At 44.4% G+C, this 22,639-nt stretch overlaps 1 protein-coding gene across 1 annotated transcript in view; it reads right to left on the bottom strand.

The window, feature by feature from the left end:
- Ca10 (carbonic anhydrase 10) overlaps window positions 1-22,639 on the bottom strand; it is a 515,736-nt gene that overhangs the window by 23,352 nt on the left and 469,745 nt on the right. The window lies entirely within an intron of this gene.

Genomic DNA, 22,639 nt, shown 5'->3' with positions numbered 1-22,639 from the left:
CTCAGGTTCTTTGTGGCGTTACCCAGCAGGTCCGTATAGAGGATGATTAGGACCATGGGCCTGAGTGCAGGTGTTTGAGATGGTCTGCACTTGGTTGTGCTGGGGGATGGTCTGTATGTCAAGTTGCTCTGATTGGTTATTAAATAAAACCTGATCGGCCGTGGCTAGGCAGGATAAAAGGACAGAAAGGCAGAAGGAGACGCTGCAGCCGCCGCAATGACCAGAGAGGCTGCAGCCGCCGCAATGACCAGAGAGGCTGCAGCCGCCGCCATGACCAGAGAGGCTGCAGTCGCCGCCATGACCAGAGACACTGCAGCCGCCGCCATGACCAGCAGCATGTGAAGACGCCAGTAAGCCACCAGCCACATGGCAAGGTATAGATGTATGGAAATGGATCAATTTAAGATAAAAGCACAGTTAGCAAGATAAGGACAGTTAGCAGGAAGCCTGCCACGGCCATGCGGTTTGAAAGCAATATAAGTGTCTGTGTTTACTTGGTTGGGTCTGAGCGGCTGTGGGACTGGTGGGTGACAGAGATTTGTCCGGACTGTGGGCAAGGCGGAAAAATCAAGCTACATCCCCTAAAGTGTATGTTAAGTGAATTTTCCTTATTAAGCACCAACAGCTGCCACAAGCAGTGAGTAAATTTTCCTAGTACTCTTGGGGGTGAGCAGGGAGCCGGTTCTTCAGCTTGAAGATGCCGTGCTGGTGAGACTTCTCACCTGCTGTAGTCAGGTGGACCCATTGCTGTAATTAAATCTCCTTTTATAAATATCTCAATGTATTCTGTTGGTTCTGGCCCTTGGGAAACTCGTGACTAGTGAAAATTCAAAGTATCTTTCTTACATCCCAAATGGCACAGGCACTGGGTGATCAGGATCAATACAAACCATAGATACCTGGTACAGACATGTGGGAGCTGAACATGACTGCCAGAGCTAGTCATCACCATCCTCCTCCTCCTCCTCCTCATCATCATCATCATCATCATCTTTATTGATGATCACTATTAACATTGGTTGAGCACTAGTCATCTACAATAAATGTAGGAATCAAAGTGTGGTACGTATTGCAAGGGATGGTATACCGGATGCTTGGAGAATGGGTTTGAGATCCTTCTCCAGAGATTAACCTTGAGCTGAGATTTATAAATATGGCATTTATAAATAGGACATTGGCATAAAGAAATGTCAGTTGTAATATCATCTCATTTGATTCTCAAAAACTCTATTTCATGATCTACTTTAGATTTATGGGGACACTAGGATTCTGGTTTACCACTTGGTCAAGGAAGTGTAGAGTGGTAAACTGTTCTCATGGTTATAGAGTTCACACTCAAACACCATGTTACTTCTGAACTCTTGGCTTTGTATTTGTTCCCACCTTTAGGTAAATATCTCAAGGGATGGATACTATTCATCATCTTGCTCCTAAAGTTTGTCATGAGATTGAGCCCAGTGTGGAGGTTAGCAAACGCTTGCTGAAGGAGTCATTCTACTTCTCAGAGCCTGAGATAAAACCAAGACTAGCTCATTTCTATTAAACACAAAGAAACTTAGACTCATAGAGGGTCTTGCTTATGACAATATTATAATTTATACTTCATTCATCAGAAGCATGATAAAGGAGAAGCTGGGTAGGATAGTAAAAGACCATGGAGAGCCTCCGAGGTTCAGGTGCTGCTAGGGTCTCAAGCCCATGGTTTCCAGGGCTTTGGTCTTGGACTGAGACTCAGGCGATCAGATGCAGAACTACATTCACATTCTAGAATTTTCTAGGGACCAAAGTAAAAACTTTCTCCAAGCTCCACACTGAAATTTAGCTTTTGAGTTAATTCCCAAGTATTTATCCTTGCTGAATGAACACCTGCTGTGAGCAGGCTTCTGAGTCCACAGCAAGTTGTTCCTGTCTCTGTCATTGGTCCGGTTGGGATCAGCCTCTGTTACGAAGCATAACTTTCCCTTTCCAGGAGCGTGTGACAAGTATGTGACCAGTACATGACAAGTGCTTCTCACTCGTGTCTTGGGAGTGTGACCATGTATCTCCCAGGCCCGACACACATGCTCTAGTTTACCTTTCTCTGTGTGACACTCTACCCCTTATTAAACCTGAGAGAGTCACCTTGTGATGGCATTCAGCATGACAAGGCTATCACATTCACCTCTGTAACAACTCAATGGCTTCCACTGCCCATAGGTAAAGGCCTGCATCTGAACCCAGCCCTTGGGTAGGCCCTAACTTCTCTAAATGGCTCAGTGGTTAACATGTGTTAGCAGCTTTCTTTCAGTCTACCTTATATACCATACTTTGGCCTTCTTTACAGCCTGTGCATAGTCTGTTATTTCTGCTTAATATATCTTTCCCTTTCATCTGACTTTTATTTATGAACCCCTTAGAACTCAGCTCGGGGCTCACCCATTGAGAGGGAACCCAGAGAAGTCATAATCACAACCCTGTTGACTTGGAACACACATCGCAGTTCTGTTTCCACATTTATTGTGAGAATGATTAGTTCTTCACATCTTTCACTAGACTCTAAGCTTCATTTGGGTAAGAACCATGTCCAACATCCTAGGACTCAGCACTGTTTCTGTTCATAGTAGCAATGGCAAGATAGAAATAACTGAAATGGATAGAGGAAGCAAGGCAGGCCATGATCAGATGATGAAATGTGACGTCATGAGAAGCACGGAGAGAGGGTTGCTTGGCTGAACTGGCAGGAAGCAGTCTGAATTCCAGAGGTTCATCCCCAAAGGTAGTGAAGACCCTTAGTATCATGTAAGACTACATACATGTGCAAGCCTAGCTTTATCCCTGAGCATCCGAGTAACCCATGTTATCTTCTTTACATAGGACTGTAATGCTACCTACTCCCTAGAACCGTGCGTATGGTTTCATGGGCTTGGATAAAAGCAGTTAGCCCCGGGTCTGGCATGCACTAGACACTCAGTAGTCAGCTGTTAAGATGCTTGCTGGTACTTAATGCTTACTTTTGCAGTAGATAATAGAGCCTTTGGCTCCTGCAGAAATCAGGGTTAAGTGTGTGCAGTTTGCTCGTCTGCACTGTCTTTGAGTCTGTCTTCCTGAGGACCCCGAGGGAAGTGCTACCTACTGGGGAGAACTCAGTGTGTGTTCCCTGCACTAGATGAAGTGAGAGCTTTAAAGAGGAACATGTTCCCAAGCGGCTCGGATAGTAATTTAGCAGGCAACAGGCATTTAATGCAATGAGTGAGACAGTGAATCTTCCATCCTTGGGGCTTGTGGAGCTTCTGTCACAGTGACTTAACTCTGTGTTCCTAGTATTAAACAGTCAAAGAGAATATAGGAAAGAATGGGTGTAGCTGGATTCTAAGAAAACTTTATTTGCAACGTACTGTGGGCTGGATTTGGTTTGTGGTTATAGTTTGCCCACCATTGCTTGTTTAAATTGAAAGCTTGGCAAAGTACTTCCAAGGCATTCATTTTCCAGTAAGTGTATACAGTGGGAAGAGAATTCAGGCTGGGAGAAAGTAAGCATGAGTCTGTCCCTCCCCCTCATATAATGGCCATTCTTTCATTTCTATAGTCCTTTAAACTTTTCCAATGCACCATCCATCCAAATGAGTTTACTTCTGTCAGCACTTAGGTCCCAGGTGCCCACCCTGCGCTGGACCCCAGGAGTTCAGAGATGAAATCTATAGGTCCCATATCCTCGAGGCGCTCACACAGCTTATCTGTTTGTTCCCAAAATAGACAAAGGATAAAAAAGAAGGCACAGAGAGGTCACACAGCCAGTGACAGCGATTCGGGTCCACTTCACTTTCCCATAAAACAGTCAAGAGAAGAGGAAGGTGTTTTGTACTTGAAGGGGAGATTACATTTCAGCAGCTTTTGCTGGAACAACAGTTATAAGCGAGAACTTATTTATAGAAGTCATTAGCAAGTTTGTCTTTATGTGTAAGAGCACACACTCTGCAGAGAAGAGCACGGCTTGATATTTACCAACCGCCACATTCTCACCCTAAGCTTTGGCAATTATCACGGATCTGCCTGGTGATGATGGTTTCCTGTATCCTAAGACATGTAGATGCAATTAAAGCTGCAAATGAAATGAAGCATCCATCATTTCGTTGACTGGAGACCCTAGATGTATCACGGCAATGTAAAGCACTAGACTGAAGGGATCTTCTCCTCTGGGAGAGAACACTAGTTGGATTTTAAGGCATAATTTTTTTTTTCAGTGAGTTGTTCTAAGGTTTGAACAAATGCATGGTGTGACCTGTGGGTGCAGGATGGTGCAAGAAAATTTGAGGCTTGGCTTACCCAGATACCTCTTATGTCTGAGTAATCTGAGACCCAGCCCCTCTGTGCCATGGCTTCTTCCTCAGAAGAATGAAAATGCACCTGAATGCTGTCATAAGAATGAAGCAAGAAAATTACCAGCATCCTCTTTCAGAATCCAGGCAGGATCTAAGCAAACAATCACAACAGATGAGGTGACACCATGGAAGAATTGGAATGTTCCCCTAGTGTCCACCCTATGAAACATTTAAAATAGTAGCTTTTAGAAGCCAAACTTTCCTTCTGTGGTCCTTTCCCCAAAGCATCTGTAGCCCTTCTGCCTCACAATAGTGAAGCTGCTGAAAGCCAAGGCAGGATGTGCTTCCTGTAAAAAGGTCCATCCACATCCTTCCAGAAGCATCCTCTGGGCTGAGCCTGGTTAGTACCAAGTAGGATTAAAAGGTGGGATCTGAGGGTGCTTTTTGAACCTCCTCTGATGTTACTGTGAGTTCTCATGAGTGGCAGCATCCGGCAGCTAGAGACTTCTTATTCCCATGCTTTCCTCTGTGTTCACTTATTCTCCCCCCCCCCTCGCCCCTCATACTCACAGGATCTCAGACCCATCCTAGCTCTGTGTAGGGGGAAAGACAGCTCATTGTTCTAGAGCTGAACAACCCAGGTTCAAGTCCCAGGTTACTTAGTCTCTTTGAGCTTCAGTTTCTTCACATGCAAAATGTGATTGCAATATGACTGCTCAAGGAATGACTGTGCTGATTAAATAACTACCACATGCAAATGAGATCAAATGCACGAATGAGATAAAGCAGGCTTCCAATGCAGCATCTGGCCCAGAGTACACACTCATTAAATGGGTGCTGTGATGCTTCTTATTAGGAATGCGTGGCTGCCGAGGCACAGACAAGGAGAACGAGGGGCCTAACGACTTCGAAGTTACTTAGAAAAAAGTCAGGCCATCGACATGTTTGGATTACATTTTTTTTTTTTTTTTTAGAGAAGTGTCTATAGGGTATTCATTTTTATATCTTATTTTGCCTTATTATCATCTGACTGCCAAGATAATTTTGCTAGCAGCTTCTTTCTGCAGTTGGTATTATAAAAACAACAGTATTACCAGCACACATCGCCCTCAGGGCCCCGCCTCTCTTCAGGTCATTATTATTGCCTCAGAAGAGATTGTCTCTGGATGAAAACCATCCTATTGACATGTCCAGATCATTTGTGCCAGATAGATATTGATAGATATTTCAGAGCATTAATGAAGGCTCACTTTGTTTTAATTAAAGCAGAGTCCAACATTATATAGGTCCTTTGAATTAAGTCAAGAATCATTTTCCTACTTCTACTCACAAAAAGTCAAGAGCAAGGTTATTTTGCAAGTACGTTTCCAGGAGACTTTTGAAGGCCAGACAGGTCACTGTCTCTTATAATTACATATGCAAAAGCTTATATTAATATTAGCTGTAAGTAATATTATATTAAAATAATTATTGCAGTCAAGCAGGGCTCATACCAGGAATTAAAGCCCATCACTTTTGGAGAAATCTGCCAATGAAATTTGGTGTGTTGGTTGAATGAAATAGCAAAAAGAGAGCCATGGATGCCTCAGTGGGACTGCTTATTTTTGGTCACAGCTGTAGCTGGAGAATTTTCTCTCCGGGTCCCACCAAGCCCCAGCAGTCCAACAGCCCACTTATAAAATAAACACACAGACGCTTATATTATTTAAACTGCTTGGCCTAATGGCTCAGGCTTCTAGCTATCTAGTTCTTACATCTTAAATTAATCCATTTCTATAAATCTATACCTCGCCATGTGGCTCGTGGCTTACCAGCATCTTCACATGCTGCTTGTCATGGCGGCGGCTGGCAGTGTCTCCCTCCGCCTTCCTGTTCTCTCAATTCTCCTCTCTGTTAGTCCTGCCTATACTTCCTGCCTGGCCACTGGCCAAACAGTGTTTTATTTATTGACCAATCAGAGCAACACATTTGACATATAGACCATCCCACAGCACACAGCTGTAACAAATTTGCACCCATTCTGGTGCAATTATTTCCACACCTGTGGAAGAACTCGTCTTAGGAGTTTGTTCTTTTGACAAACTACATTGTGAACAGTTTCTGCACCCCCACCCCCAAACACAGATGAAACTGTTGCCACTTCTCTGGCTTTGAAATTTTCAGCAGTGTGACACCCTGAGTCACTGTGAAGCTACCCCAGGGACTTTGACACAAGACTTTGTCCTCTTGCAGTTACTTATGTGGGCTTATGGGTTTACTATTTTAGATGCAACTGAACTTGAAAGAGACATGACTTGAGCACTCAAGACAGACTATCAATGCTCATAGCAGATGCACACCAAAGGCAAGACTGAGAGGACCTGCCTTCCTTGCACCTGGCCATAAGTCTCCATCATGTAAGAAGGGATTAAGTCCTGACCTTCAGTGTACCACACCCCTCACTTGTTCATTCTGCAGTTACTTTAGATGACTCACCTCCTAACTACCTGTCAGTGGGGCAATGGGAACATCATCCCTCTTTCAAGTCAAGCTGCAGAACAATTTGGATAAAGCATCCATAAGACAGGCTTGACTATAAGCTTTAATTGCCTGAAATGTGATATTGAATAACTAGCAATGCACACCAGTCAGTTCCAAAGCCATCAAAAGACACAGAATCTAGCCACGTGGATTGGCTCTGAAGAAGAATAGAGTGCTTAGCAAAAAGTCAAAAAGGTATATTTTATTTCATTTATTTACTTTTTCTTGAGACAGGGTCTCATTATACTGCTTAGCCTGGACTTAAACTCCCAGGCTTCAGTGAGAGCCTCACATCTTAGCTTCCTGGATAGGAGAGGTAACGGGTCATGTTTGTAAGTCAAAGCCCTCTGAGACACTAAGGTCTTTGTGTAGAAAATGTAGAGCTGTCAGGAGCAAACTTTTGTGATTCTTTAAAAAAAAAAAAAATAAACATGTCTCAGAGGAAGTATAGGATGTTGTCTGCTGAGGATCCCTCAAAGAAGATGGAATTGGGCTGTATAAGTCAAAGTCCCAGTAGGCAGCACACTTATGCTGGCATTATACGTGGGTTGCAGCGGCATCAGACTGGACTTATCAACAAAGAAGGAGGCGGGGTGGGGGTGGGGTATCTGTGATTCAGTGATGTATGTGTGTAGGTCAAGAGCAGCCCCAGTCCTCCTGACTGCCAGTTTGTGACCTCTGCCTTCTTCATTTGACACTGACTGGCTCAAATTAAACCCAAAGCAAATGAAATAAATATCCCAGTCCTAAAGGCTGCTACCCAAGTCTTTCATTCGCCCTCTCAGCACACACTTAGGTATGTTTCCTGTGTGCCAGGCAAAGTGCTGGGCATACAGAACTGATAGAGGAAAACTATGAAAAGCAGGAGGAGGTGCAAAGCCCCTGTGGCACTATGGAGTGAGAGGAAGTGTCAGAGACCAGAGGTTAAGGGTCATCATGGCAGGATGACTCAGGAGAAAAAGGCAGCGACAGATCACACTCAGTCTTGAAGATCTCAATGGTAATATTGCCTTAATTTTAAGAACAATGGGAAGTTAACAATGGAGGTGTGTGTGTGTGTGTGTGTGTGTGTGTGTGTGTGTGTGTGTGTGTTTGTGTGTGTGTACACGCGCGCGAGAGCGCGGTGATGCTATCAAGCTAGGAAAGCCAGTCAGTTTCTATATATGTAAATTATAGGAACTGTAGAGCTCCCAGGATGTACATTTGTGTTCTGCATTCTCACATAGAGTCAAGCCAAAGGACCCTGGGTGGGAGAGTCCTTCCGGCTGCACCCCCATGTATTCTGATTATCATCAATGCCAGCTCAGTACAGGATGTGGCTAGTTCTGGTGAATTTTATTTTGTTTGCTTCTAGGAGGTGAGTAGGGGTTGACAGTGGTGAAGGAAGACAGAAGGCAAGAAAGCCACATTCTTTTCACCATTCTTCAGGGAAGCCCAGATGGTGCCCTTGTCTCAGGCTCCCAAAATATTCCCTGGGAGAGGAGTGGAGATAGCATTTTGCTGACAGCATTTGGGAAGAGGCGTGTGGACAGTCTATATTAAGACTTCAGCATCCTTCCAAGCCTGTCTGTGAGCATGAAACAGCTCTGTGGTGTTACTTGGAAACCACTGGGCCTAATCTCTCCGGGGGCAGATCACAATGTGTTGTCTTCTCATCCTCACCCCGTGATGGAGACCTAAGCACTCAGCAAGGGTTTTCCCCAAATGCCATGGCTCTGTCTGGGACTACTGTCATTTTCCAAGGAGAAGGCTGTTTCCAGCAGAACAGGGTTAACCAGGAGATTGGTAGGGTTAGCAGCAAAGGTCTCTCTTCTTTCTACAACGAGAGTCCGGAGCATTCCTAAGGTAGGTAGGAAGGGACTGTGTGGTTCTCATCCGCAGTGAAACATCCCTTCTGCACCTAGTGCTGTGTCAGGCAATGGCAGTTCCAATATGGAGCACCAGCCTTGGCCACAAGCCGTTCCGAGTACTGGATGGAGAAACCAGCTCATACGGGAGAGCTTTGTGATTATGGGGCTTCTTCAGAAACTTCTTCTTTGGACCCTCACAATAACCCTGCTGCAGATTAGGTCAGAAAGTGTTGAAACCTACCAAACAGGAGAAATAGAGGACCCACACAGATTCAGCGGTAAGCAACAGATTCTAGACTTGAATCCAGGTCTCTTCTTCTCAAGCAGAGTTCTTTTCTTTCTTGAGACTTTTGTTGAGGTTTTTTTTTTTTTTTTTAACATCTGTTGTGCCCTCCCCTCCTTGTATCCCCTCATCTTATCTTCCACTTAGAGAAATCACAGTGGTCCCCAAGTATTAGGAGTTTCCCATATGCTAATGGGGTCCCCAAAATACTCTAGATGTCATCTCATCCAGTTCTCCCAACTGATATGTGGTCAGACATCATCATCCCCATGATACAGGTGTGGACACTGGAGCCAGAGAGAGGAGATGACTTCGCTTCCTGCTTACCAGGGATTGCTGAGAAGCTCTAGATCATTCCAGATCACATTCCCCTTTCTTCCTGAATTTCTGGGATACCAGTTCAAATGTGTGAACTTTGAGGAGCCATTTGTCCTTGCTAGGTGCTTGTGAAGAGGTTGAGGGATCTCAGCTCCATCTCTGCTGCACTTTTCTCTGGCTCTGTCCTGCCCATTTTGCCCACATCTATCCAGATCTGATCTCATATCCACAGTGGGCAACAGCATCATCATCATCATCATCATCATCATCAGCAGCAGCAGCAGCAGCAGCATTACCCAGTATTATTGAGCAGGTGATGTAAGCCAAGACTGGGCCAGTTCACATCATATACATGATCTCACTTAAGACCCACAAAGGCCCATATACGAGAATATTATCACTACTTTTAGTTTACAGTTAGGAAAACTGAGGCATGAAGATGTCAAGTAAGGTATTTAAGTGACAGAGTCATTAGTACACAGGTCATGTGCTTGATGCCAGAGACAAAGGGTTAAACTGATAAGCAATATAGTCCCCTTATAATTGTATATGCTCTGAGATTCAGGACTGTCAACAGACTTGAGGCAGAGGCCAAAGACACTCATATCTGTGGATGAGGCCTCTTGTACTGGAGGGCTTTGGTTCATAACAGCTATGGGGAAAAAGGGACCACTACCAACAATTCCCTCTCCTCAGCAACATCTGATAGAGATCCTGTTAAGCAGAGTCAAAGGGATATATTTTATTTTTTCTTGAGACAGGGTCTTACCATGCTGCCTAGCCCAGACTTAACTCACGGGGTTCAGTGAACCTTCTGAGACAGGAACTGGCTCGGCACAAGGGTCAGTGGTGAGCATCGCCTTTTGTTTGTCCGGAGTAGTTGTTACTGCACATTTGTACCAACTCTGCCTTGAAGCGCTGGCCAGGAGCCAGTCTCTTGTTATTTTAGAGAATACCACTTCCCTCCCATCTACCAGTCTTGATGCCCTGGACTGGCAGCCTATTGCCTGGGGTGAGGGCAGAGCTCCTTTTCCTCTCTGTGTTTGCCTCATAGCTTCATACACGCTGCTTGTCTCTACCTGGAATGACCACTCGTTCTTTTCTAGTGATCTCTGCTCACCAAAAGCTCCTCCTAAGTTGCCATCTCCTCCAGGCTGGCTTCCCTGGGTTGCTCTGTTGAGTTTATTATTTTCTTCCTTTCAAATTGCAGTTGTAGGGATTATGCAAATTTTTATACACGAAGCACCAAGTACACACTGGATGTGCAGCAGCTACTCGAGGATTTGAAGTTATTCTTTGCCCCACATTCCTTATTACCCGTCTCTCCAAGTACATTCTTTTAAAATGTCTCATGCATACATATTCACCACCACCACCACCATCACCACCACCACCACCACCACCACCCCTCTCCCCAGACGGCTCAATGCGGAAAGTACATGGGATCGCAGCAGAGCTATGAGGTTCATTAGCTACATGCTGTTTTAGTCAGTATTTTACAGATTGGTAGCTAACATTTGGGTGGAGACAACAACCTTAAATCAAAGGAGTGGGATTTCTAACACCCAATGAGTTCTGTATTACCTGCCAGCCACTGTATATGGTATTTTATAAACATTACCTTATTTAACCCATCTAATGAATATTTTATAAGGTTATGTTATAACATTTAAAATATTGACATATATATTTATAGGATATGATAACAATAGAATAAATGCCCACAATGTGTAATGATCAAATCAGGGTAACTAACACCTCAAACAAATGTTTTGACATGCGAGGGTCTCACTACATTGCCCAGGCTCATCTCTAACTCCTGAGCTCAGGGAAGCCTCCTGTTTCTGCTTCCCAAGGGTGTCCTATAATAACCCTTTCATTATCCCATTGTCTCACTATTTCATTTTTTTCCAGTAAGTTAAAGGGCTGGATCTGATAGCTGAGAGCCTGGTTCCAGAGCTGAGCTTTTAAGTGGAAGCCCCAAAGGAAGAGCAGTCCAGACTCCCTGCTTTCAGAGTCCTCTTCAGTGTTACAGGAAGGACTGAAGAAACTCCCAGAAAAACAGGGAGAAAAGGACCATCCATCGTATGACTCCCATGTCACAGCTATCTGCCCAACCCTGTCTAGAAGATCTGACCTGAAAAGAATATCATTGGGCTGGATCCTTTACCCTCCCTAATTTCTCTCCAAATAGTTAATTCTCCAAGGTCTAGATGGTCGGTGGCGGGAACTTCCAGAGACCTTTGTAGGATAGGATGTGTGGAAGGGGAATTCAGCCCTGGAAGGAAAATTGCAACATCGGATGGTACACTGGTAGAACCTTAGACGAGTCCAGGAGACAAAGACTAAGAACTCCCCTAGGCCCAGACAAAACACACACCTCTCTCGGCCTTTCTGAGGTCAACAGTGTTGTGGCTTTAAGGTCTGTGGAATAGAATGGATACCAGGACAAGCCATTCTTTGCTTTCTGGGTCCTTAGATTTATAATTGGATTAAGTATGAAAACAGAACAAAAACCCAACCTTAGTTCCAGTCCTGAGCCTCTTCAGTGTTCCTTTTCCCGTGTCATTGAAGAAGGACCCCTGATGCCCAGGCCAGTCCAAGGCAACCTTACATAGCTGTGCTGACCACTGGGGGCAGATCACTGTGTCTCGGGCAGGGAGACTTAGGAACACCCATGACATTTAATATACCAGGTCTTCGCCTACCCCAGGCTAGACCAAACCCCCAGTTCTGCCACCCAGAACTCTGCCCTGATCTGTTCTTCCTCCTCATCCCCTCTAACAGTGCACTCTCATCCTGAGGTGTATTTGTAAACATGGGTACTGGGGGAGACTCTGTGGGATTCTACTAGTCATGAAGTCCCGTGGCTTTTACTGCGGTAGCCAGCACGTCTCACACCTGTCCCTGGCCTCTTTACTGCACTGATTCAGTTAATCTCGTCTGTATTATTGCAGCTTTCCACCTGGCCTTGATGCTTCCAACTCCGTGTTCCCTTGAGCCTTTCCCCCCATAGCAACCACTGGGATGGTTAAGTCTAAACACTTCGCTCCCTGACTTGGGGACCCTTCTTGGTACACCTCACTCTCTAGAGGAAAACTGTCTAGGCTCTTTCCCTTGGCCTTGAAGGCCCTTCAGGACTTTTATCTTTTCTTTGCTGCTGTGTCCAATGACGCATGTCAGCTGTGCCCTGGCTTCCTGGCTAGACCTGTCCACCTGCACTTCTGTATCCATCTTTCCTATCACTTGAAATGTCCTTTGTCCACAGGCCATCTGGTGAACTCTCTTATCTTTCACAAGCAGGCTCAGGCTTCACCCCACAGGAGGAGACACACACACACTCCTGTGCCACCCTACCCTACACCTTTCTCAAGGGCTTTCCTGCTCTGTCCTATAGGACATCTCCCCAACAGAAGGAGAGCCTCTTGAGAATGGGACTGTGGCTTTCAGAAACCTTTTTGTTGATATGCATGATAATGCCGATTCTTCCACAAAGCACAGCTACCCCCGGGGAGAAAAACAGTCCCCTTACTGAGGGGGAAAAATGACTTCCTGTGTCTTAAAACTGTAAAACCCTCCAACGAGCTGCTTATTCTTGCTTGGCAGTTCCTTTTTTTTCTTTATTGTCCGACTGTAGCCTGGATGAAGTTGCTTGCGTTTCTTTCATTTCCCACCTCCGATCCTTATCTGGTGTGTGTGTGTGTGTGTGTGTGTGTGGGCACAGGATACAGTAGCAACAATACATTGCAGCTTTGTTTATTCCCAGAGATGTATACAGAGCAGCCTCTGAAGAAGTATTAGTATCAGGCCGATGCTATTATCTGCATTTTATTAATTAACCCATACATCTCCCTGTCAGTCTTCCTTTTCTATGGGCTTCCTCGCAGCCTGGCAGCGTGCTTTTGCTGTTGGTAAATTGGCACCATAAATCTGGTGAAGCCACCTCTATTTCCAGCGCTTCAGTTAACGTTTTATCACACGGCTGTGGTCTCAGGATTGAAGTCGGTTAAAAAGATTAATACCGTTTAATACCACCCAGAAGGAAGATGCCAGAAATGTGTTTAAGGTCCGGTTATTCATGTCTTCATTTCCTTTGTGCGTGGATTGCGATAAGCAGAGCTATCCTTTTTAGGGTGATGTTAATAACTACTTAAAATGATTAAGGTAACTAGTTATTTCCTGTAGGAAAATTGCTCTGCTGTCATTAACACGGAATTAACACGGCTCCCATTTCGTCTTCAGCACATAGCCTTTTGCCCCCCAGTTGCCTTAAATAAACAGAGCGTTGTCTCCAGGAGGCTGTGAGCTCCTTTCTAGAAGATGGGCTCTGAAGAGGCAAGAGAGAGAAACGCAAAGCTTTGCAGAGCACATGGCCTACAGGAGGTGCCTGCAAAGGAGGAGTGGTGCTTGGCTTTGGTCCACATTGTAAGCCCAGTTCTCTGCCCTGCCCTGGGGGCTGGCAGGAGGAATCAGAATACCTCCTACTACATCTGTGTGGCCTGAGCAATGTGAATGGAGTCAGTGACTCGCCTAATCTTCTGGGGCCGTGGTTCTAAACACTTTTCTCATCGGGACACCTGCTGAGATGTGGTGGACAGACTCACATGGGAACACTCTGCTTTTGCAAAAGACCCACCGATTTCTCATAGGGACACAAAACTGAGATCATTGGTAGTGTCCTAATTCTTAATGGTTAAGTCATTCAGTATCCAGTCATGGATACTGAGGGTTTAAGCATCATCAAGGGTGGCTGGGGCTGCTCGAAGTGTGTGAGCACTCACATACAGGTTCTTGATGGAGTACTTCCTTTCAGTTATTTTGGGGGGAATGCCTGTGAGTAGACTTTCTAGACAGTTTTTATTTCATATTTAAATTTCTTGAACACCAATGTAATGTTTTCCTGTGTTTTTAAACTGAACATTTACCCACAGTGGGTACTGTGTTAAAGCTCATAAGGCAAAACTCAAAGCTGGACACCATGCTTTCAAAGGTAGGAGGATGCCAGAGGACAGAAGAGGTTCAGGGAGTCTTTGGAGTCTGCACAGTTGTCTTTCTGGGCCACTCCCTTGCTGCGGGCCACAGGAATATATCATAAGAACTCAGCTGGTTATGGCAAAGTCACTACCTGGAGGGATCAGGGAATTCCTCCAGAGGAAGCCAAATCCCAAGGAGTTTTTGGTGTTACTTGGCTTGTTATATATCAGCTATATTCTGTTATGAAAATCATGTGTGCCTTCGTAGTTTTCCCAACTGACTTTTCCCTGAGAAGGGCTAACAGTGTGGGCTGATCACTCTCTGGACATACACATTCCAGGTATTTGGAGAACAGCCTCAGGAAAGGCTTTCTCCGGAATCAGATTATCTCCCTTAGCCACTTTCAAGGACTACAGGAAACACCATCCAGGTGGGTGCCCAACTTCCGAGGACTAACAATGATAACAGCCCACATGCAAGTCTACTGACTTATGGTAAATTCCACAAGGGGACACCGCCTAGGAGAGGTGGATGTTAAGTAATAGCTTTACACAATTTAGCTTGGACCCTCCCTTTATATACCGGGACTTCCAGGGCATGAGGAGAAGAAGAGAAAAGAGAATGGAAGAACTAGATGGGTAAGAACTTGAGAGGAACGAACTGAGATGGGGAAGAACTAGATTGAAGGGCTAAAAGAGAGGACTAGAGGAACGAGATGGAAGATGAGGAAGAGCCAGATGGAGAAGAACAAGATAAGGAAGAGCCAGATGAGAGAGAAGGAGACCAGAGAGGAGCTGATAGGGGAAAGAACTAGATAGATGAGAACCTAGAAGAGACAGAACTAGATGAAGGAATTAAGATAGAACCTAGAGGGGACAGTAGATAAATATAGAGAGAAATCAGGCAAGAAAGGAGCTAGACATGAGAACAGAACTGAAGCTGTGTATAAAGGATGTTATGCCAGAGGAATTAAAGCAAGTGGACTATAGAGCTCGGTGTGCTGAGATTCTATTTCCTGAAAATAGTCCTCGCCGTTAGTAGTTCTCTCTCCTGAGCCCCTGGGATGTATAATATTAAGGCTGGTCCCTCTAATATTATACAAGACTCCCTGGCTGTCACTCTCCACCTCACCATGACTGGTGATGTCAGCTTATATGTCACCTGGGAGCTGATTAGAACTGGAGATTCCAGGGCCTTAGATGTCTGCATCAGCTCTTCCAGGGGCTTGGTTTTAAGATCTCCCAGTGTTTCTGAGGCTCACTAAATCTTGCAGAGCTCTAGGCTGGTTCTGAGTGCAGCCTCCTACTCTCTGTTCATTTCAGAAAACCCACCAGCCACAGAGTGAGTGAGAGGTACTATGTTCGGAGGACAGACTTGAATCTGCTGTAGCGTGTAGAAAATGCATCTTGTACATCAAGCTTTTCCTTTGGAGTATGTGTGCACTCCACTTTGCTTACGGAGGTGACATTTACAAGTCTAGGCAGTGTCCCACAGAGAGTAGCCTCTGTCCAATATCATGCCACAGGCTCTCAGCTCATTATTGATGAATAAATCTAGGATTTTATTTTTCAGTAATTTCCAGATATGGGCTTAGCACTCAAGTCAACCTGCAGGGACAGGTCTACCATAGGATCCTCTACCACTGACGAGCCCTCTGTGTTCTCCAAAGGCCAAGAGAAGCCATGCCAGTGGCTATATCAAGTTTGTTTTAAGCCTTTCATGTCACTGCTGGTCAAGAAATAGCAATGTATTGGTGTGTTGAAAGACAACATCAAATAGCCTGGGAATTACATCCTGATTCTGCCACTTGAACCTGAATGACTCTTAATTTTGCAAATTTTCTATACTGAGCCTGCAATATGAGTAATAATACCTACTATATGGAATAGTATTTGCACCATCAATAGTAGTTGCTGTTAGTCATTGTTAGAACTGTATGGGGAACTCTCCACGGTCTTTTCCTGCTCCCCCTTTGCCCCCACCCCCAATAAAAAGCACTACACAAAAAAGAGGCAAACAGTTAAGGTAGGATATAGAGATCAAGAGAAACTGGGAGAGTTTGTAGGGGCAGGAAATGTCACAAATTCCTAAAATCTCCTTAATTGCCTTCAGGTGCTCTGGTCTCTCCTGTCTCTAAACACATATCATGCGGCTACTGCTGTGAATGCTTTAGTACAGTATCTGGTGAAGGTAAGAGCTCAATTAAAAACGAAGGAAAACAAATTGGCAGTTCTTCAAAAAGGTAAACAGAACTGACATACAACTTAGCGACTCCTCAGCTCAGATGTATGCATCCCAGAGGACAAGAGTGGTTAATCCAACCAAAGCTTGTCTAGCCATGCTCAGGGCAGCATTGTTCTTGGCACACCAAAGTAGAAACAACCCCAGTGTCCAGCACTGAGTGAATGAGTAGACAGACTGTACCTGTACTAGTTAGATATCTCTATTGCTGTGACAAATGCTGTGACCAAAATCGACGTGGGGAAAGAACACAGCTATTTGGATTAATCATCCCAATCACAGTCCATCATGGAGGGAATTCAGGGCAGGAACAGAGCAAGAGCCATGAAGGAAAGCTACACTTCCTGGCTGACTCTTCAGGGTTTGCCCAACCTGCTTTCTATACAATCCAGGACCACCTGCCCAGGCATAGCATTGCTCACATCGATCACCAATCAAGAAAACGCCCCACAAAACTAACCCACAAGCCAATCTGATGGAGGCATCTTCTCAACTTAGGTTCCCTCTTCCCACATGGCCTTACCTTATCAAGTTGACAAACAAAAAACCAAACCAAACCAAAACCCAGACATTCCTAATCAGCACAATACTGTCAATAGAAAATGATTAAACTATAAAAGGAATGAAGCACTAAAACACGCTAAAATTGGGTGAACCATGGGAACAACATGCTAGGTGAAATCAGCCAGATGCAAAAGTAAAAATCTTGTAATTCCACTTCTGTAAGACACTCACCATAGCTAAAACCAGAAAGACAGAAAGCAGGTTGGTGGTGACGGTGGCTGGGAAATGGAGAGGTGCTGAGTAACTGTTTAATAGATATGGGGTTTTCTTTTCGGGTAGCGAAAGTTTTGGAACTAGATAAAGGTGGAAACTGTACAACCTTGGGAATGTACTATGCACCATGAAGTTATTCACTTTAAAATGCTTCCTTTTTTTATGAATTTTTTTTTGTAAAATTACATATATATACTTAAAGAGCACAGAGGCTGAGAGGTCGAACCTTGATGACTGACGCAGTATCCTTGAAGAGCACAATCATTTAAAAAGTTTTTTTTTTTTGGTCCTAACTGAAAACTCCTCAGTCCACACGGGGAAGTTAAGGCAAAGGTGTGTACATGCTTATAAACGTAGCCTGGCTGGCCAGCGATTTCAGGTGAAGGTCAGGAACCAAGAAGGTTCTGAGACAGGTGAGCATATGAGGTGGGCCACAGGAATGGCCGAATGTGACAAGAAGAGAGAAATATAAAGGAAAAAAAAAAATACAAGCAAGCTCTCCTGAGAGGCTGCTCCGGAGGCAAAAAATGGATGATTCTTTCATATTAGACAATCTGGGATGATCTTACCTTCTCTAGAGTTCTTATTTCTCTCTCCATCTTAAAGAACAATTACAGTAAACCCCACCCTCCATAATGTATTGGCCAGAAATTAGGAGTTTGGGAGGCAGAGACCAGGATTGAGTAAAAGAATTTGTATTAAAAAAAAAAAAAGATAAGCCTGGCCAGTCCATTACTTCATTCATTTATTCCTTGCTCCAAGAGCCATTGTGTTCCTTTTTTTTTTTTTTTTTTTTTTTTTTAACACATGCCAAGGAATCAAAGGTGCATGCATCACTGTTATTCTTAGAAAATTATCAGGCAAATGAGAGCAATGTCAGACCACATGATGCACACGATCCTATGGCAATCTTAAAGAGCAGATTCAGATCCATCATGCCTGGGCAGGGCTAAAAGTCTGTATTTCTATGACACTGATGTGCTCCCTACTGCACTAATAAGGCACCTGAGTCTGTATTTCTAAAAGAACTTAGGTGAAGCTCGTATAACATCTTGTTTTTGTGCAGATCACAAACTAAGGCTACATTTTTGTTTATTTATTTGAGACAGGGTCTTTAGTCCCTGCTGGCTTTAAACTCACTATGTAGCTGACAGTGGTTTTGAACTTCTGATCCTCTTGTCTCTACTCTCTAAGTGCTGAGATTAGAGGCATATACCATGCCTGGATTATGAGGTGCTGGGGATCAAACCCAGAGCTCTGTGCATATAAGACAGGCTTTCTCCCACCTGAGCCACATGCCCAGTCCTAAAACTACATTTCTAAATGGCTGGGGGAAAACCTTTCAACATTGAACAAGAGAATGCATTTGTATAACATCTAAAAAATATAGACGATTCAGATGTCAGCATCCTTAAATACATTCCTGTGGATCAGTTCATACCATCTATTTCCATGCTGTCTATGGTGGCTTTGCTATTACCAAGTTGGAGAGGACTAGTTGTGACTGGAACCTTGTTGTTGCTAAATTCTGGAACACGTACTGTATAGTTCTTCACAGGCAGGTCAAAGTTTGACTATGTCTGGTATAAAGTTATATGGGATTTCAAGAGACAGGGAAAGACCACTACCTGCTGGGCTGCTTAAGGATGAAGAGCATCTCAGTGTCACAGCTGGGGTGGGATCTGAAAGGTAGCCTTTGGGGAGGAAAGAAACTCAGTAGACGCACAGGCTGAGCATCAGTAAAGTTGGTAGTGTGATCTCAGATCTCAGGGTTAAAGCCCTTAGGCAGCCATCCCTGTCCACAGGCTGCCTGGAAATATCCTTAGAGCTTCCCTATGAATGAGAAGGAGAAACGTCCCAGCACCAACAAACCTCAGTTCCAACTGGAAAAGGATGGGTCAGTCGTGTACCATGAGTAATGAAGAAGCCTAGGGATGACATTGAAAGGTGTCTATGACAGTTTGGTGCCTAGTGGTTCCTAAAGTTGGGGAGTGACGCTATTCTCTGAGGACATATCTGGGTATGTGTCAGTGTATTTTTGTGTTGTCACAGTAGTAGAGGAATGTCTCCTGATGACTGCGGGTCAGGGGTCAGGGGTCAGGGGTCAGGGATGCTGTGAGATTTGCTGTGAAGGCTGTAGTGCTTCTTAAGGTTGAATGGCCTCTCTTAGAAGTCAACAGTAACTCCATTAATGAGCTTATGCTGGGGACTCTTTGGTGATACACAATTACCAGGAATTGAAGTATTCAAAGATCTGAAGAATATAAGCCACTTTGATACTGATGAGTGGAAACCAAGCAAGATGGTGTATTTGACATGAATGGTTGGCTTAAATACAAAGACACTTGTTTTTCTTCCATACCTCAAGAAAGCTATGTATTATGTACCAGTGTACTGTACAAATACAAAGAGAATCTATGCTTGAGGATACTTATAATATCTATGAAAGATAGCATTTGTGTGTTTATGTGTATGGGGATAATATTGACTATCATTTACTTTTGAACACTTTCTGGCCAGTTTTGGAGTCAGGAAGAGCTAGGTATGACTTCGGCCATGTCTCTTCCTCGCTGAGTAAAATGGACAGGTTATTGATACATTCTTCACTTTCATTGTCTAGCTTGCAAAAATTATTGTAATAAATGAGGGCCATCAGGATGGATCGTGATTGTGTGTGTGAGACCCGTAGTGATGTCAAGGAGTGTGTCATTTTCTCTGCATCAGTGAACACAAAGCGATTTCTGATGTCAGAGTACTGCATTCATAGACCAGCTCAGAAATTACAAAGGAACAAATTTTAGTCAAGTGTGGCAATGGTTTAGCTAGGTGGGTCTTCTCATCCTTGGGCCTGTTGACATTTGGGGGTGGGTGAGATCTTAGTGGTGGCTGCTGTCTTGTGTGCTGTGGGACCTTGGATGGCATCGTTGGTACCTACTCAGTAAATGCCAGTGGCACGCTCCACCATCCCTAACACCGCAACTCAGACTGTCTCTAGCTGTTGCTAACTGCCAGTTAGGGCAATATTATTACCCTTGACTGAAAAACTCCGTGCTTACAATGGGAGAAAAATAAGCAGAGGCTTCTTTGGATGAAGGGCAAAATGTAAAATTGCTTTGTGTTTTGTCTAAGCAAAAATCTTAAACCGTAAACTTCCCAATGTTGTGACCTGTAAGTAGCACAACATACCATGTTTTCACTCAGTGCCAGGGATGATACTGGGTCCTGGGGACAGATTGAAATGAGACACAGCTCCTGTTATTCAGGGGTAGACAGCCTGCTTTCTTTCATTCTCTGTCTCCCTCCCTCTTTCTTCCCTCCCTCCCTCCCTCTTTCTTCCCTCCTTCCCTCCCTCCCTCCCTCCCTCCCTCCCTCCCTCCCTCCCTCCCTCCCTCCCTCCCTTCCTTCCTACCCATGTGTATATACTATGTGTGTGCTTTGTGCATGCATGTTCTTGTGTATGTTCGTGAGTACACCTGCATGTGGATGTCAGAATACAAGCTTGGGTACTGTCTTCATCTTCTACCTTGTCTGAGACACACTCTCATTGTCCATCACTACATTCACAAGGTTAGCTGGCCTATGAGCTTCTGGGGACTCTCCTGTCTCCATTGCCCATCTTGCTCTAGAAGCCCTAGAATTATAGGTACACGCTACTGCACCCAGCCTTACATGGGCTCTGGGGATTCAAACTGAAGTCCTCATGCTCATATGACAAGCATTTTCACCTACTGAGCCCTCTTCCCAGCATTTTACCCACTGAGCACTCTTAGCATTTTATTTTTTTACCCTTTGAACCATCTTGTCAGACCCACAGCCTACATTTTGAATAGTTGTAAAGAGGAGAAGGTTCTCAAGATTCTAGTCATCCGGCAGACAGATAGCCCCAACTTTCTGAATGGGGTGCTATAGGATCCCCAGAACTATGCGACTGGGCAACTGAACTGATAAGGAGAGAAGCCAGGTGGATTTATGTGGTGTTTATTTTGAAAGTGGGGCCACGGCACAGCTGAACCCATCAGCTACATAAAAGTCCCCCTTGCCACCATGGGGAGGCTAGGGTACATCTCAGGGGACGCTGTTTGGTTGACGAGGCTGATCATGTCAGAGTGTGTTGTTTATATGAGTGTAATGCATACAGAGCTCTAGACAGGAGGCACATTTTATAAGTCAGCTGATATGTAAAATAAATGCATCAGACTGGATAGTTCTGCTTCTGGATAAAGGTGAAAGGGTACAGTACAATACAGCTGCTCAATGGAGCAAGAAACTCACTGGATTCTTCCTTAAGCCATCATTTACAGACACCACCCAAAGGCTAGCCCCATCCCAGCCAAGACCATATTCTCTTTGAGAAAGTTTCGCAACTCTGTGGAAGGGGAACAACAATAATTGGGAATAGATGAATGAAAGACAACACTTTCCCATAAAAGTTGGGAGAACAGAAAGCCAGCATGAAAAAGGGCAGAGCAGGGCCAGGTTGACAGGTACACCCCATGCGAGTCATGCACAACTTTTGTGAGCAGTTATTTCCCAAGCTTGTCTGTTTATACAAACCACCAGGTGTGCTGGCCACAAATCCGGGTATCTTTGCTTCACCCTCAAAACTACTGGACCCATGGTGGGATAACATGTAAATTTGTATTTTTTTTTTTGTTTAACCATTACGTGAGGGGTTTCTAATGATCATTTTAGTTTGGAAAACACTTCATTAACATAATTCAGCAGCCCCAAGTTATAGATGTGGAGGCTGCACTTCTCTGACCTCTGCATCTAGATGGCTTCCCACTTTCTCTGTAGAAATGACAGGTCCAATTGAGGCTCCATGAGATGGGCCGGAAGCTGCTCTCTACTTTGCATATGGGTTCCTCAGAGAATCCAGAATCAGTGCACCAGAGAAAATGGAACTGCCAGTCCTGGTGTCCAAGGACCCAAGCTAGAGCTCTGAAGTTCATCAATTCTGCAACCTTGGCTAGGCTGACAAAGCCCTACAGGTTACAGTGTTTTCATCTGTAAAATGATAATAAAAGTGATATTTCAGCTCCTACCCATTCCTTGTGTGGACGGAAGGAGATAATGGATGTGAAAGAGGTTTGTTTGCAAATGGGGAGATTGCTGGCAAGGTCTTAACAGTATCAAGTCCCGGTGAAGTTAATGTCCAATTATCTGTGTAATCCCTCCCCCAATATGTAAGCTCTCACTTTTTTTTTCTTTCACTTTTGGATAGCTCCTCATTGAGTGCCTGACATGAAGACATTGTGTCTATCGACAGATTAACTAAGTAAGAAAAGTGCTTCCTCTCTGTTGATGTAGGAAACTTGAGAGTGCTGGACATGTAAACAAAATCTATACTCTTTTCCATCAAAGGACTAGATAAAAGC

Source organism: Peromyscus maniculatus, chromosome 8, assembly GCF_049852395.1.
Source record: "Peromyscus maniculatus bairdii isolate BWxNUB_F1_BW_parent chromosome 8, HU_Pman_BW_mat_3.1, whole genome shotgun sequence".
Classification (NCBI taxonomy): domain Eukaryota; kingdom Metazoa; phylum Chordata; class Mammalia; order Rodentia; family Cricetidae; genus Peromyscus; species Peromyscus maniculatus.
The sequence above is the reverse complement of the archived record's forward strand: the minus strand, read 5'-3'. Positions and strand labels throughout refer to the sequence as shown.